Raw genomic sequence first — 18122 nt, forward strand, 5'->3', positions numbered from 1 at the left:
GCTTTATCTTTAAGTTGAAATAAGGGTCCATATGCCAACTTAAGAACCAACCTTTGGAAGATCAAGAGGACCTTTGCTCAAAGTTTGTGGATGACTTTCGGTAGCCTTAAATTCAGTTACAATCAACCGTTAAGTAGCGGATCATTATTAGCTTGAGTGGATCATTAATTAATAGCTTTAAGCGGGATGATATTGAAATTTATGTGTCTTTTGTAATTCTGATGGTTAAAGCTGCTGTATAAGTTGAACCATTTTCATTAATGAAGGCAAGCTGAGTTTTATTCAGAAAATAAACGAGTTTTATCTCATCTATCTTAGTGAGAGTGATTCTCCTAAGTTCTTGAGTGATTCAAGAATCCATGAGTTTAATCAAAGGTCCTTTATCCCTCTGTGTGTTTCAACTCTTAGGCTTATCTTCCATTCTTGGAAGTGTGATGTCTATCAATTTCCGTTCCATTTTCTCGTTTTAAATAATTTCTCAAATTTCGAGCTTGTTAGCATTCCAACAATGATAGATCAGTCAAACGAATCGAACGCTGTGGATTCACATCATTTGGTATTCACAGCCTGGCCATCTAGACTTGGAATAGGAAAGGAAGTTTATTATACAAAGTGTTTAACCGAAGGCCATCCATGTTTAGTTGCGTTCGATTACGGAAGCGAAAACATTGTTGTGAGCCAAAGATTGGTGGAGAAACTCCAGTTACCAGCAACCTTTCATCTGGATCAAGCATGGATCAAATTCAGTACATGGCAATGTGTGAAAGAAGTATTATGTCATATTGCTCCCATGGACTCTTGTCATCTTCTTTTGGGATGGGCATGGCTTCAGTTTAAAACACTCCATCTTGATGAACGTTCCCTTTATTTGAGGCATGAGGGACATCAAAGGAAGTAGAAGTTTATGACACCAAGAGAAGTCAGTAAGGACGAACGTAGGCTGAAGGAGAAAACAGAAAAAGAAAGAATAGAAAAAGAAGTAATAGAAACTGCAGAAGGAAGGGAAAATAAAGAAAAAGAAATGGAACTAGAGAAAGTTTATTCGTCAATGAATTTTCTTCTACAATTTGTGATGTCATTTTACAAGAACAAAAGGATAAGCATGTGAAGGAAATACACGAACTTCCATGTTTGAAAAGGAAGCTTGTTCATAGTGCTTTATCATGCATTTGGTCCGTCGATAAGAAGCTAATTCGTCAAACACAACGCATGGAATTATTTTATTGTTACCTATCAAGGTGGTGTACTGTTGTCAAGAAATGTTATCGACGGATTGCAACCATTGGAAAGTAACAAATATCAAGTTGAATTTGATCCTGGAAGAAGAGAATTAGTTTCAACTTGCAAAAAAATAAAATTCCTTCACAAGATCATAATAAAAACTTACTTTAAAACTAGTGTCTTAAGATTCGGGACAAATCTTCTCGAAGAAGGAGGGTATGATGTGAATTGCATATGGGTCAAATGGAGGATGACTAATGCGCCGTGTTGATGCAGTTTCTTTTATTTAAATAAGGGCCCAATGCTTTGTAAAATTGGCTGACTAAACTGTGTTTGTGCTTAACCAATTAATGGGCTTTAGTTTTGCTTTATCTTTAAGTTGAAATAAGGGTCCATATGCCAACTTAAGAACCAACCTTTGGAAGATCAAGAGGACCTTTGCTCAAAGTTTGTGGATGACTTTCGGTAGCCTTAAATTCAGTTACAATCAACCGTTAAGTAGCGGATCATTATTAGCTTGAGTGGATCATTAATTAATAGCTTTAAGCGGGATGATATTGAAATTTATGTGTCTTTTGTAATTCTGATGGTTAAAGCTGCTGTATAAGTTGAACCATTTTCATTAATGAAGGCAAGCTGAGTTTTATTCAGAAAATAAACGAGTTTTATCTCATCTATCTTAGTGAGAGTGATTCTCCTAAGTTCTTGAGTGATTCAAGAATCCATGAGTTTAATCAAAGGTCCTTTATCCCTCTGTGTGTTTCAACTCTTAGGCTTATCTTCCATTCTTGGAAGTGTGATGTCTATCAATTTCCGTTCCATTTTCTCGTTTTAAATAATTTCTCAAATTTCGAGCTTGTTAGCATTCCAACAATGATAGATCAGTCAAACGAATCGAACGCTGTGGATTCACATCATTTGGTATTCACAGCCTGGCCATCTAGACTTGGAATAGGAAAGGAAGTTTATTATACAAAGTGTTTAACCGAAGGCCATCCATGTTTAGTTGCGTTCGATTACGGAAGCGAAAACATTGTTGTGAGCCAAAGATTGGTGGAGAAACTCCAGTTACCAGCAACCTTTCATCTGGATCAAGCATGGATCAAATTCAGTACATGGCAATGTGTGAAAGAAGTATTATGTCATATTGCTCCCATGGACTCTTGTCATCTTCTTTTGGGATGGGCATGGCTTCAGTTTAAAACACTCCATCTTGATGAACGTTCCCTTTATTTGAGGCATGAGGGACATCAAAGGAAGTAGAAGTTTATGACACCAAGAGAAGTCAGTAAGGACGAACGTAGGCTGAAGGAGAAAACAGAAAAAGAAAGAATAGAAAAAGAAGTAATAGAAACTGCAGAAGGAAGGGAAAATAAAGAAAAAGAAATGGAACTAGAGAAAGTTTATTCGTCAATGAATTTTCTTCTACAGTTTGTGATGTCATTTTACAAGAACAAAAGGATAAGCATGTGAAGGAAATACACGAACTTCCATGTTTGAAAAGGAAGCTTGTTCATAGTGCTTTATCATGCATTTGGTCCGTCGATAAGAAGCTAATTCGTCAAACACAACGCATGGAATTATTTTATTGTTACCTATCAAGGTGGTGTACTGTTGTCAAGAAATGTTATCGACGGATTGCAACCATTGGAAAGTAACAAATATCAAGTTGAATTTGATCCTGGAAGAAGAGAATTAGTTTCAACTTGCAAAAAAATAAAATTCCTTCACAAGATCATAATAAAAACTTACTTTAAAACTAGTGTCTTAAGATTCGGGACAAATCTTCTCGAAGAAGGAGGGTATGATGTGAATTGCATATGGGTCAAATGGAGGATGACTAATGCGCCGTGTTGATGCAGTTTCTTTTATTTAAATAAGGGCCCAATGCTTTGTAAAATTGGCTGACTAAACTGTGTTTGTGCTTAACCAATTAATGGGCTTTAGTTTTGCTTTATCTTCAAGTTGAAATAAGGGTCCATATGCCAACTTAAGAACCAACCTTTGGAAGATCAAGAGGACCTTTGCTCAAAGTTTGTGGATGACTTTCGGTAGCCTTAAATTCAGTTACAATCAACCGTTAAGTAGCGGATCATTATTAGCTTGAGTGGATCATTAATTAATAGCTTTAAGCGGGATGATATTGAAATTTATGTGTCTTTTGTAATTCTGATGGTTAAAGCTGCTGTATAAGTTGAACCATTTTCATTAATGAAGGCAAGCTGAGTTTTATTCAGAAAATAAACGAGTTTTATCTCATCTATCTTAGTGAGAGTGATTCTCCTAAGTTCTTGAGTGATTCAAGAATCCATGAGTTTAATCAAAGGTCCTTTATCCCTCTGTGTGTTTCAACTCTTAGGCTTATCTTCCATTCTTGGAAGTGTGATGTCTATCAATTTCCGTTCCATTTTCTCGTTTTAAATAATTTCTCAAATTTCGAGCTTGTTAGCATTCCAACAATGATAGATCAGTCAAACGAATCGAACGCTGTGGATTCACATCATTTGGTATTCACAGCCTGGCCATCTAGACTTGGAATAGGAAAGGAAGTTTATTATACAAAGTGTTTAACCGAAGGCCATCCATGTTTAGTTGCGTTCGATTACGGAAGCGAAAACATTGTTGTGAGCCAAAGATTGGTGGAGAAACTCCAGTTACCAGCAACCTTTCATCTGGATCAAGCATGGATCAAATTAAGTACATGGCAATGTGTGAAAGAAGTATTATGTCATATTGCTCCCATGGACTCTTGTCATCTTCTTTTGGGATGGGCATGGCTTCAGTTTAAAACACTCCATCTTGATGAACGTTCCCTTTATTTGAGGCATGAGGGACATCAAAGGAAGTAGAAGTTTATGACACCAAGAGAAGTCAGTAAGGACGAACGTAGGCTGAAGGAGAAAACAGAAAAAGAAAGAATAGAAAAAGAAGTAATAGAAACTGCAGAAGGAAGGGAAAATAAAGAAAAAGAAATGGAACTAGAGAAAGTTTATTCGTCAATGAATTTTCTTCTACAGTTTGTGATGTCATTTTACAAGAACAAAAGGATAAGCATGTGAAGGAAATACACGAACTTCCATGTTTGAAAAGGAAGCTTGTTCATAGTGCTTTATCATGCATTTGGTCCGTCGATAAGAAGCTAATTCGTCAAACACAACGCATGGAATTATTTTATTGTTACCTATCAAGGTGGTGTACTGTTGTCAAGAAATGTTATCGACGGATTGCAACCATTGGAAAGTAACAAATATCAAGTTGAATTTGATCCTGGAAGAAGAGAATTAGTTTCAACTTGCAAAAAAATAAAATTCCTTCACAAGATCATAATAAAAACTTACTTTAAAACTAGTGTCTTAAGATTCGGGACAAATCTTCTCGAAGAAGGAGGGTATGATGTGAATTGCATATGGGTCAAATGGAGGATGACTAATGCGCCGTGTTGATGCAGTTTCTTTTATTTAAATAAGGGCCCAATGCTTTGTAAAATTGGCTGACTAAACTGTGTTTGTGCTTAACCAATTAATGGGCTTTAGTTTTGCTTTATCTTCAAGTTGAAATAAGGGTTCATATGCCAACTTAAGAACCAACCTTTGGAAGATCAAGAGGACCTTTGCTCAAAGTTTGTGGATGACTTTCGGTAGCCTTAAATTCAGTTACAATCAACCGTTAAGTAGCGGATCATTATTAGCTTGAGTGGATCATTAATTAATAGCTTTAAGCGGGATGATATTGAAATTTATGTGTCTTTTGTAATTCTGATGGTTAAAGCTCCTATATAAGTTGAACCATTTTCATCAATGAAGGTAAGCTGAGTTTTATTCAGAAAATAAACGAGTTTTATCTCATCTATCTTAGTGAGAGTGATTCTCCTAAGTTCTTGAGTGATTCAAGAATCCATGAGTTTAATCAAAGGTCCTTTATCCCTCTGTGGGTTTCAACTCTTAGGCTTATCTTCCATTCTTGGAAGTGTGATGTCTATCAATCTCCGTTCCATTTTCTCGTTTTAAATAATTTCTCAAATTTCTAGCTTGTTAGCATTCCAACAATAATAGATCAGTCAAACGAATCGAACGCTGTGGATTCACATCATTTGGTATTCACAGCCTGGCCATCTAGACTTGGAATAGGAAAGGATGTTTATTATACAAAGTGTTTAACCGAAGGCCATCCATGTTTAGTTGCGTTCGATTACGGAAGCGAAAACAATGTTGTGAGGCAGAGATTGGTGGAGAAACTCCAGTTACCAGCAACCTTTCATCTGGATCAAGCATGGATCAAATTAAGTACATGGCAATGTGTGAAAGAAGTATTATGTGATATTGCTCCCATGGACTCTTGTCATCTTCTTTTGGGATGGGCATGGCTTCATTTTAAAACACTCCATCTTGATGAACGTTCCCTTTATTTGAGGCATGAGGGACATCAAAGGAAGTAGAAGTTTATGACACCAAGACAAGTTAGTAAGGATGAACGTAGGCTGAAGGAGAAAATAGAAAAAGAAAGAATAGAAAAATAAGTAATATAAACTGCAGAAGGAAGGGAAAATAAAGAAAAAGAAATGGAACTAGAGAAAGTTTATTCGTCAATGTATTTTCTTCTACAGTTTGTGATGTCATTTTACAGGAACAAAAGGATAAGCATGTGAAGGAAATACACGAACTTCCATGTTTGAAATGGAAGGTTGTTCATAGTGCTTTATCATGCATTTGGTCCGTCGATAAGAAGCTAATTCGTCAGACACAACGCATGGAATTATTTATTGTTACATATCAAGGTGGGGTACTGTTGTCAAGAAATGTTATCGACGGATTGCAACCATTGGAAAGTAAAAAATTTCAAGTTGAATTTGATCCTGGAAGAAGAGAATTAGTTTCAACTTGCGAGAAAATAAAATTCCTTCACTAGATCATAATAAAAACTTACTTTAAAACTAGTGTCTTAAGATTCGGGCAAATCTTCTCGAAAAAGGAGGGTATGATGTGAATTGCATATGGGTCAAATGGAGGATGACTAATGCGCCGTGTTGATGCAGTTTCTTTTATTTAAACAAGGGCCCAATGCTTTGTAAAATTGGCTGACAAAATTGTGTTTGTGCTTAACCAATTAATGGGCTGTAGTTTTGCTTTATCTTCAAGTTGAAATAAGGGTCCATATGCCAACCTAAGAACCAACCTTTGGAAGATCAAGAGGACCTTTGCTCAAAGTTTGTGGATGACTTTTGGTAGCCTTAAATTCAGTTACAATCAACCATTAAGTAGCGGATCATTATTAGCTTGAGTGGATCATTAATTAATAGCTTTAAGCGGGATGATATTGAAATTTTTGTGTCTTTTGTAATTCTGGTGGTTAAAGCTCCTATATAAGTTGAACCATTTTCATCAATGAAGGCAAGCTGAGTTTTATTCAGAAAATAAACGAGTTTTATCTCATCTATCTTAGTGAGAGTGATTCTCCTAAGTTCTTGAGTGGTTCAAGAATCCATGAGTTTCATCAAAGGTCCTTTATCCCTCTGTGTGATTCAACTCTTAGGCTTATCTTCCATTCTTGGAAGTGTGATGTCTATCAATTTCCATTCCATGTTCTTTTATGTTTCCATTTTCTCGTTTTAAATAATTTCTCAAATTTCTTGCTTGTTAGCATTCCAACAATGATAGATCAGTCAAACGAATCGAATGCTGTGGATTCACATCATTTGGTATTCACAACCTGGCCATCTAGACCTGGAATAGGAAAGGAAGTTTATTATACAAAGTGTTTAACCGAAGGCCATCCATGTTTAGTTGGATTCGATTACGGAAGCGAAAACAATGTTGTGAGCCAAAGATTGGTGGAGAAACTCCAGTTACCAGCAACCTTTCATCTGGATCAAGCATGGATCAAATTCAGTACATGGCAATGTGTGAAAGAAGTATTATGTGATATTGCTCCCATGGACTCTTGTCATCTTCTTTTGGGATGGGCATGGCTTCATTTTAAAACACTCCATCTTGATGAACGTTCCCTTTATTGGAGGCATGAGGGACATCAAAGGAAGTAGAAGTTTATGACACCAAGACAAGTCAGTAAGGATCAACGTAGGCTGAAGGAGAAAACAGAAAAAGAAAGAATAGAAAAAGAAGTAATAGAAACTGCAGAAGGAAGGGAAAATAAAGAAAAAGAAATGGAACTAGAGAAAGTTTATTCGTCAATGTATTTTCTTCTACAGTTTGTGATGTCATTTTACAGGAACAAAAGGATAAGCATGTGAAGGAAATACACGAACTTCCATGTTTGAAAAGGAAGCTTGTTCATAGTGCTTTATCATGCATGTGGTCCGTCGATAAGAAGCTAATTCGTCAAACACAACGCATGGAATTATTTATTGTTACATATCAAGGTGGGGTACTGTTGTCAAGAAATGTTATGGACGAATTGCAATCATTGGGAAGTAACAAATATCAAGTTGAATTTGATCCTGGAAGAAGAGAATTAGTTTCAACTTGCGAAAAAATAAAATTCCTTCACAAGATCATAATAAAAACTTACTTTAAAACTAGTGTCTTAAGATTCGGGACAAATCTTCTCGAAGAAGGAGGGTATGATGTGAATTGCATATGGGTCAAATGGAGGATGACTAATGCGCCGTGTTGATGCAGTTTCTTTTATTTAAACAAGGGCCCAATGCTTTGTAAAATTGGCTGACCAAATTGTGTTTGTGCTTAACCAATTAATGGGCTTTAGTTTTGCTTTATCTTCAAGTTGAAATAAGGGTCCATATGCCAACCTAAGAACCAACCTTTGGAAGATCAAGAGGACCTTTGCTCAAAGTTTGTGGATGACTTTTGGTAGCCTTAAATTCAGTTACAATCAACCATTAAGTAGCGGATCATTATTAGCTTGAGTGGATCATTAATTAATAGCTTTAAGCGGGATGATGTTGAAATTTATGTGTCTTTTGTAATTCTGATGGTTAAAGCTCCTATATAAGTTGAACCATTTTCATCAATGAAGGCAAGCTGAGTTTTATTCAGAAAATAAACGAGTTTTATCTCATCTATCTTAGTGAGAGTGATTCTCCGAAGTTCTTGACTGATTCAAGAATCCATGAGTTTAATCAAAGGTCCTTTATTCCTTTGTGTGTTTCAACTCCTAGGCTTATCTTCCATTCTTGGAAGTGTGATGTCTATCAATTTCCGTTCCATCTTCTTTTATGTTTCCATTTTCTCGTTTTAAATAATTTCTCAAATTTCTTGCTTGTTAGCATTAATGATAGATCAGTCAAACGAATCGAACGCTGTGGATTAACATCATTTGGTATTCACAGCCTGGCCATCTAGACTTGGAATAGGAAAGGAAGTTTATTATACAAAGTGTTTAACCGAAGGCCATCCATGTTTAGTTGCATTCGATTACGGAAGCGAAAATAATGTTGTGAGCCAAAGATTGGTGGAGAAACTCCAGTTACCAGCAACCTTTCATCTGGATCAAGCATGGATCAAATTCAGTACATGGCAATGTGTGAAAGAAGCATTATGTGATATTGCTCCCATTGACTCTTGTCATCTTCTTTTGGGATGGGCATGGCTTCATTTTAAAACATTCCATCTTGATGAACGTTCCCTTTATTTGAGGCATGAGGGACATCAAAAGAAGTAGAAGTTTATGACACCAAGACAAGTCAGTAAGGATCAACGTAGGCTGAAGGAGAAAACAGAAAAAGAAAGAATAGAAAAAGAAGTAATAGAAACTGCAGAAGGAAGGGAAAATAAAGAAAAAGAAATGGAACTAGAGAAAGTTTATTTGTCAATGTATTTTCTTCTACAGTTTGTGATGTCATTTTACAGGAACAAAAGGATAAGCATGTGAAGGAAATACACGAACTTCCATGTTTGAAAAGGAAGCTTGTATAGTGCTTTATCATGCATTTGGTCCGTTGATAAGAAGCAAATTCGTCAAACCCAACGCATGGAATTATTTATTGTTACATATCAAGGTGGGGTACTGTTGTCCAGAAATGTTATCGACGGATTGCAACCATTGGAAAGTAACAAATATCAAGTTGAATTTGATCCTGGAAGAAGAGAATTAGTTTCAACTTGCGAAAAAATAAAATTCCTTCATAAGATCATAATAAAAACTTACTTTAAAACTAATGTCTTAAGATTCGGGACAAATCTTTTCGAAGAAGGAGGGTATGATGTGAATTGCATATGGGTCAAATGGAGGATGACTAATGCGCCGTGTTGATACAGTTTCTTTTATTTGAATAAGGGCCCAATGCTTTGTAAAATTGGCTGACCACATTGTGTTTGTGCTTAACCAATTAATGGGCTTTAGTTTTGCTTTATCTTCAAGTTGAAATAAGGGTCCATATGCCAAGTTAAGAACCAACCTTTGGAAGATCAAGAGGACCTTTGCTCAAAGTTTGTGGATGACTTTTGGTAGCCTTAAATTCAGTTACAATCAACCATTAAGTAGCGGATCATTATTAGCTTGAGTGGATCAATAATTAATAGCTTTAAGCGGGATGATATTGAAATTTATGTGTCTTTTGTAATTCTGATGGTTAAAGCTCCTATATAAGTTGAACCATTTTCATCAATGAAGGCAAGCTGAATTTTATTCAGAAAATAAACGAGTTTTATCTCATCTATCTTAGTGAGAGTGATTCTCCTAAGTTCTTGAGTGATTCAAGAATCCATGAGTTTAATCAAAGGTCCTTTATCCCTTTGTGTGTTTCAACTCTTAGGCTTATCTTCCATTCTTGGAAGTGTGATGTCTATCAATTTCTGTTCCATCTTCTTTTATGTTTCCATTTTCTCGTTTTAAATAATTTCTCAAATTTCTTGCTTGTTAGCATTCCAACAATGATAGATCAGTCAAACGAATCGAATGCTATGGATTCACATCATTTGGTATTCACAACCTGGCCATCTAGACCTGGAATAGGAAAGGAAGTTTATTATACAAAGTGTTTAACCGAAGGCCATCCATGTTTAGTTGGATTCGATTACGGAAGCGAAAACAATGTTGTGAGCCAAAGATTGGTGGAGAAACTCCAGTTACCAGCAACCTTTCATCTGGATCAAGCATGGATCAAATTCAGTACATGGCAATGTGTGAAAGAAGTATTATGTGATATTGCTCCCATGGACTCTTGTCATCTTCTTTTGGGATGGGCATGGCTTCATTTTAAAACACTCCATCTTGATGAACGTTCCCTTTATTGGAGGCATGAGGGACATCAAAGGAAGTAGAAGTTTATGACACCAAGACAAGTCAGTAAGGATCAACGTAGGCTGAAGGAGAAAACAGAAAAAGAAAGAATAGAAAAAGAAGTAATAGAAACTGCAGAAGGAAGGGAAAATAAAGAAAAAGAAATGGAACTAGAGAAAGTTTATTCGTCAATGTATTTTCTTCTACAGTTTGTGATGTCATTTTACAGGAACAAAAGGATAAGCATGTGAAGGAAATACACGAACTTCCATGTTTGAAAAGGAAGCTTGTTCGTAGTGCTTTATCATGCATTTGGTCCATTTATAAGAAGCAAATTCGTCAAACACAACGCATGGAATTATTTATTGTTACATATCAAGGTGGGGTACTGTTGTCAAGAAATGTTATCAACGGATTGCAACCATTGGAAAGTAACAAATATCAAGTTGAATTTGATCCTGGAAGAAGAGAATTAGTTTCAACTTGCGAAAAAATAAAATTCCTTCACAAGATCGTAATAAAAACTTACTTTAAAACTAGTGTCTTAAGATTCGGGACAAATCTTCTTGAAGAAGGAGGGTATGATGTGAATTGCATATGGGTTAAATGGAGGATGACTAATGCGCCGTGTTGATGCAGTTTCTGTTATTTAAACAAGGGCCGAATGCTTCGTAAAATTGGCTGACCAAATTGTGTTTGTGCTTAACCAATTAATGGGCTTTAGTTTTGCTTTATCTTCAAGTTGAAATAAGGGTCCATATGCCAACTTAAGAACCAACCTTTGGAAGATCAAGAGGACCGTTGCACAAAGTTTGTGGATGAGTTTTGGTAGCCTTAAATTCAGTTACAATCAACCATTAAGTAGCGGATCATTATTAGCTTGAGTGGATCAATAATTAATAGCTTTAAGTGGGATGATATTGAAATTTATGTGTCTTTTGTAATTCTGATGGTTAAAGCTCCTATATAAGTTGAACCATTTTCATCAATGAAGGCAAGCTGAGTTTTATTCAGAAAATAAACGAGTTTTATCTCATCTATCTTAGTGAGAGTGATTCTCCTAAGTTCTTGAGTGATTCAAGAATCCATGAGTTTAATCAAAGGTCCTTTATCCCTTTGTGTGTTTCAACTTTTAGGCTTATCTTCCATTCTTGGAAGTGTAATGTTTATCAATTCCCGTTCCATCTTCTTTTATGTTTCCATTTTCTCGTTTTAAATAATTTCTCAAATTTCTTGCTTGTTAGTATTCCAACAATGATAGATCAGTCAAACGAATCGCATGCTGTGGATTCACATCATTTGGTATTCACAGCCTGGTAATCTAGACTTGGAATAGGAAAGGAAGTTTATTATACAAAGTGTTTAACCGAAGGCCATCCATGTTTATTTGCAATCGATTACGGAAGCAAAAACAATGTTGTGAGCCAAAGATTGGTGGAGAAACTCCAGTTACCAGCAACCTTTCATCTGGATCAAGCATGGATCAAATTCAGTACATGGCAATGTGTGAAAGAAGTATTATGTGATATTGCTCCCATGGACTCTTGTCATCTTCTTTTGGGATGGGCATGGCTTCATTTTAAAACACTCCATCTTGATGAACGTTCCCTTTATTGGAGGCATGAGGGACATCAAAGGAAGTAGAAGTTTATGACACCAAGACAAGTCAGTAAGGATCAACGTAGGCTGAAGGAGAAAACAGAAAAAGAAAGAATAGAAAAAGAAGTAATAGAAACTGCAGAAGGAAGGGAAAATAAAGAAAAAGAAATGGAACTAGAGAAAGTTTATTCGTCAATGTATTTTCTTCTACAGTTTGTGATGTCATTTTACAGGAACAAAAGGATAAGCATGTGAAGGAAATACACGAACTTCCATGTTTGAAAAGGAAGCTTGTTCATAGTGCTTTATCATGCATGTGGTCCGTCGATAAGAAGCTAATTCGTCAAACACAACGCATGGAATTATTTATTGTTACATATCAAGGTGGGGTACTGTTGTCAAGAAATGTTATCGACGGATTGCAATCATTGGGAAGTAACAAATATCAAGTTGAATTTGATCCTGGAAGAAGAGAATTAGTTTCAACGAGTTTAATCAAAGGTCCTTTATCCCTTTGTGTGTTTCAACTCTTAGGCTTATCTTCCGTTCTTGGAAGTGTGATGTCTACCAATTTTCATTCCATCTTCTTTTATGTTTCCATTTTCTCGTTTTAAATAATTTCTCAAATTTCTTGCTTGTTAGCATTCCAACAATGATAGATCAGTCAAACGAATTGAACGCTATGGATTCACATCATTTGGTATTCATAGCCTGGCCATCTAGATTTGGAATAGGAAAGAAAGTTTATTATACAAAGTGTTTAACCGAAGGCCATCCATGTTTAGTTGCATTCGATTACGGAAGCGAAAACAATGTTGTGAACCAAAGTTTGGTGGAGAAACTCCAGTTACCAGCAACCTTTCATCTGGATCAAGCATGGATCAAATTCAGTACATGGCAATGTGTGAAAGAAGTATTATGTGATATTTCTCCCATGGACTCTTGTCATCTTCTTTTGGGATGGGCTTGACTTCATTTTAAAGCACTCCATCCTGATGAACGTTCCCTTTATTTGAGGCATGAGGGACATCACAAGAAGTAGAAGTTTATGACACCAAGAGAAGTCGATAAGGATCAACGTAGGCTGAAGGAGAAAACAGAAAAGGAAAGAATAGAAAAAGAAGTAATAGAAACTGAAGAAGGACGGGAAAATAAAGAAAAAGAAATGGAACTAGAGAAAGTTTATTCGTCAATGTTTTTTCTTCTACAGTTTGTGATGTCATTTTACAGGAACAAAAGGATAAGCATGTGAAAGAAATACACGAACTTCAATGTTTGAAAAGGAAGCTTGTTCATAGTGCTTTATCATGCATTTGGTTCGTCGATAAGAAGCAAATTCGTCAAAAACAACGCATGGAATTATTTATTGTTACATATCAAGGTGGGGTACTGTTGCCAACAAATGTTATCAACGGATTGCAACCATTGGAAAGTAACAAATATCAAGTTGAATTTGATCCTGGAGGAAGAGAATTAGTTTCAACTTGTGAAAAAATACAATTCCTTGACAAGATCATAATAAAAACTTACTTTAAAACTAGTGTCTTAAGATTCGGGACAAATCTTCTTGAAGAAGGAGGGTATGATGTGAATTGCATATGGGTCAAATGGAGGATGACTAATGCGCCGTGTTGATGCAGTTTCTGTTATTTAAACAAGGGCCGAATGCTTCGTAAAATTGGCTGACCAAATTGTGTTTGTGCTTAACCAATTAATGGGCTTTAGTTTTGCTTTATCTTCAAGTTGAAATAAGGGTCCATATGCCAACTTAAGAACCAACCTTTGGAAGATCAAGAGGACCTTTGCTCAAAGTTTGTGGATGACTTTTGGTAGCCTTAAATTCAGTTACAATCAACCATTAAGTAGCGGATCATTATTAACTTGACTGGCTCATTAATTAATAGCTTTAAGCGGGATGATAGTGAAATTTATGTGTCTTTTGTAATTCTGATGGTTAAAGCTCCTATATAAGGTCAACCATTTTCATCAATGAAGGCAAGCTGAGTTTTATTCAGAAAATAAACGAGTTTTAGCTCATCTATCTTAGTGAGAGTGATTCTCCTAAGTTCTTGAGTGATTCAAGAATCCATGAGTTTAATCGAAGGTCCTTTATCCTTTTGTGTGTTTCAACTCTTAGGCTTATCTTCCATTCTTGGAAGTGTGATGTCTATCAATTTTCATTCCATCTTCTTTTATGTTTCCATTTTCTCGTTTTAAATAATTTCTCAAATTTCTTGCTTGTTAGCATTCCAACAATGATAGATCAGTCAAACGAATCGAACGCTGTGGATTCACATCATTTGGTATTCACAGCCTGGCCATCTAGATTTGGAATAGGAAAGGAAGTTTACTATAAAAGTGTTTAACCGAAGGCCATCCATGTTTAGTTGCATTCGATTACGGAAGCGAAAACAATGTTGTGAACCAAATTTTGGTGGAGAAACTCCAATTACCAGCAACCTTTCATCTGGATCAAGCATGGATCAAATTCAGTACATGGCAATGTGTGAAAGAGGTATTATGTGATATTGCTCCCATGGACTCTTGTCATCTTCTTTTGGGATGGGCATGGCTTCATTTTAAAACACTCCATCTTGATGAACATTCCCTTTTATTTGAGGCATGAGGGACATCAAAAGAAGTAGAAGTTCATGACACCAAGACAAGTCAGTAAGGATCAACGTAGGCTGCAGGAGAAAACAGAAAAAGAAAGAATAGAAAAAGAAGTAATAGAAACTGCAGAAGGAAGGGAAAATAAAGAAAAAGAAATGGAACTAGAGAAAGTTTATTCGTCAATGTTTTTTCTTCTACAGTTTGTGATGTCATTTTACAGGAACAAAAGGATAAGCATGTGAAGGAAATAGACGAACTTCCATGTTTGAAAAGGAAGCTTGTTCATAGTGCTTTATCATGCATTTGGTCCGTCGATAAGAAGCAAATTCGTCAAACACAACGCATGGAATGATTTATTGTTACATATCAAGGTGGGGTACTGTTGCCAAGAAATGTTATCGACGGATTGCAACCATTGGAAAGTAACAAATATCAAGTTGAATTTGATCCTGGAGGAAGAGAATTAGTTTCAACTTGTGAAAAAATACAATTCCTTGACAAGATCATAATAAAAACTTACTTTAAAACTAGTGTCTTAAGATTCGGGACAAATCTTCTTGAAGAAGGAGGGTATGATGTGAATTGCATATGGGTCAAATGGAGGATGACTAATGCGCCGTGTTGATGCAGTTTCTTTTATTTAAACAAGGGCCCAATGCTTTGTAAAATATGCTGACCAAATTGTGTTTGTGCTTAACCAATTAATGGGCTTTAGTTTTGCTTTATCTTCAAGTTGAAATAAGGGTCCATATGCCAACTTAAGAACCAACCTTTGCAAGATCAAGAGGACCTTTGCTCAAAGTTTGTGGATGACTTTTGGTAGCCTTAAATTCAGTTACAATCAACCATTAAGTAGCGGATCATTATTAACTTGAGTGGCTCATTAATTAATAGCTTTAAGCGGGATGATAGTGAAATTTATGTGTCTTTTGTAATTCTGATGGTTAAAGCTCCTATATAAGGTCAACCATTTTCATCAATGAAGGCAAGCTGAGTTTTATTCAGAAAATAAACGAGTTTTAGCTCATCTATCTTAGTGAGAGTGATTCTCCTAAGTTCTTGAGTGATTCAAGAATCCATGAGTTTAATCGAAGGTCCTTTATCCCTTTGTGTGTTTCAACTCTTAGGCTTATCTTCCATTCTTGGAAGTGTGATGTCTATCAATTTCCGTTCCATCTTCTTTTATGTTTCCATTTTCTCGTTTTAAATAATTTCTCAAATTTCTTGCTTGTTAGCATTCCAACAATGATAGATCAGTCAATAGAATCGAATGCTGTGGATTGACATCATTTGGTATTCACAGCCTGGCCATCTAGACTTGGAATAGGAAAGGAAGTTTATTACACAAAGTGTTTAACCGAAGGCCATCCATGTTTAGTTGCATTCGATTACGGAAGCGAAAACAATGTTGTGAACCAAAGTTTGGTGGAGAAACTCCAGTTACCAGCAACCTTTCATCTGGATCAAGCATGGATCAAATTCAGTACATGTCAATGTGTGAAAGAGGTATTATGTGATATTGCTCCCATGGACTCTTGTCATCTTCTTTTGGGATGGGCATGGCTTCATTTTAAAACACTCCATCTTGATGAATGTTCCCTTTATTTGAGGCATGAGGGACATCAAAAGAAGTAGAAGTTCATGACACCAAGACAAGTCAGTAAGGATCAACGTAGGCTGAAGGAGAAAACAGAAAAGGAAAGAATAGAAAAAGAAGTAATAGAAACTGAAGAAGGACGGGAAAATAAAGAAAAAGAAATGGAACTAGAGAAAGTTTATTCGTCAATGTTTTTTCTTCTACAGTTTGTGATGTCATTTTACAGGAACAAAAGGATAAGCATGTGAAGGAAATGGACGAACTTCCATGTTTGAAAAGGAAGCTTGTTCATAGTGCTTTATCATGCATTTGGTCCGTCGATAAGAAGCAAATTCGTCAAACACAACGCATGGAATGATTTATTGTTACATATCAAGGTGGGGTACTGTTGCCAAGAAATGTTATCGACGGATTGCAACCATTGGAAAGTAACAAATATCAAGTTGAATTTGATCCTGGAGGAAGAGAATTAGTTTCAACTTGTGAAAAAATACAATTCCTTGACAAGATCATAATAAAAACTTACTTTAAAACTAGTGTCTTAAGATTCGGGACAAATCTTCTTGAAGAAGGAGGGTATGATGTGAATTGCATATGGGTCAAATGGAGGATGACTAATGCGCCGTGTTGATGCAGTTTCTTTTATTTAAACAAGGGCCCAATGCTTTGTAAAATATGCTGACCAAATTGTGTTTGTGCTTAACCAATTAATGGGCTTTAGTTTTGCTTTATCTTCAAGTTGAAATAAGGGTCCATATGCCAACTTAAGAACCAACCTTTGCAAGATCAAGAGGACCTTTGCTCAAAGTTTGTGGATGACTTTTGGTAGCCTTAAATTCAGTTACAATCAACCATTAAGTAGCGGATCATTATTAACTTGAGTGGCTCATTAATTAATAGCTTTAAGCGGGATGATAGTGAAATTTATGTGTCTTTTGTAATTCTGATGGTTAAAGCTCCTATATAAGGTCAACCATTTTCATCAATGAAGGCAAGCTGAGTTTTATTCAGAAAATAAACGAGTTTTAGCTCATCTATCTTAGTGAGAGTGATTCTCCTAAGTTCTTGAGTGATTCAAGAATCCATGAGTTTAATCGAAGGTCCTTTATCCCTTTGTGTGTTTCAACTCTTAGGCTTATCTTCCATTCTTGGAAGTGTGATGTCTATCAATTTCCGTTCCATCTTCTTTTATGTTTCCATTTTCTCGTTTTAAATAATTTCTCAAATTTCTTGCTTGTTAGCATTCCAACAATGATAGATCAGTCAATAGAATCGAATGCTGTGGATTGACATCATTTGGTATTCACAGCCTGGCCATCTAGACTTGGAATAGGAAAGGAAGTTTATTACACAAAGTGTTTAACCGAAGGCCATCCATGTTTAGTTGCATTCGATTACGGAAGCGAAAACAATGTTGTGAACCAAAGTTTGGTGGAGAAACTCCAGTTACCAGCAACCTTTCATCTGGATCAAGCATGGATCAAATTCAGTACATGTCAATGTGTGAAAGAGGTATTATGTGATATTGCTCCCATGGACTCTTGTCATCTTCTTTTGGGATGGGCATGGCTTCATTTTAAAACACTCCATCTTGATGAATGTTCCCTTTATTTGAGGCATGAGGGACATCAAAAGAAGTAGAAGTTCATGACACCAAGACAAGTCAGTAAGGATCAACGTAGGCTGAAGGAGAAAACAGAAAAGGAAAGAATAGAAAAAGAAGTAATAGAAACTGAAGAAGGACGGGAAAATAAAGAAAAAGAAATGGAACTAGAGAAAGTTTATTCGTCAATGTTTTTTCTTCTACAGTTTGTGATGTCATTTTACAGGAACAAAAGGATAAGCATGTGAAGGAAATGGACGAACTTCCATGTTTGAAAAGGAAGCTTGTTCATAG

Source organism: Vigna unguiculata, chromosome 11, assembly GCF_037176805.1.
Source record: "Vigna unguiculata cultivar grain cowpea cultivar isolate G323 ecotype 2 chromosome 11, ASM3717680v1, whole genome shotgun sequence".
In the NCBI taxonomy this organism is placed as follows: Eukaryota; Viridiplantae; Streptophyta; class Magnoliopsida; order Fabales; family Fabaceae; genus Vigna; species Vigna unguiculata.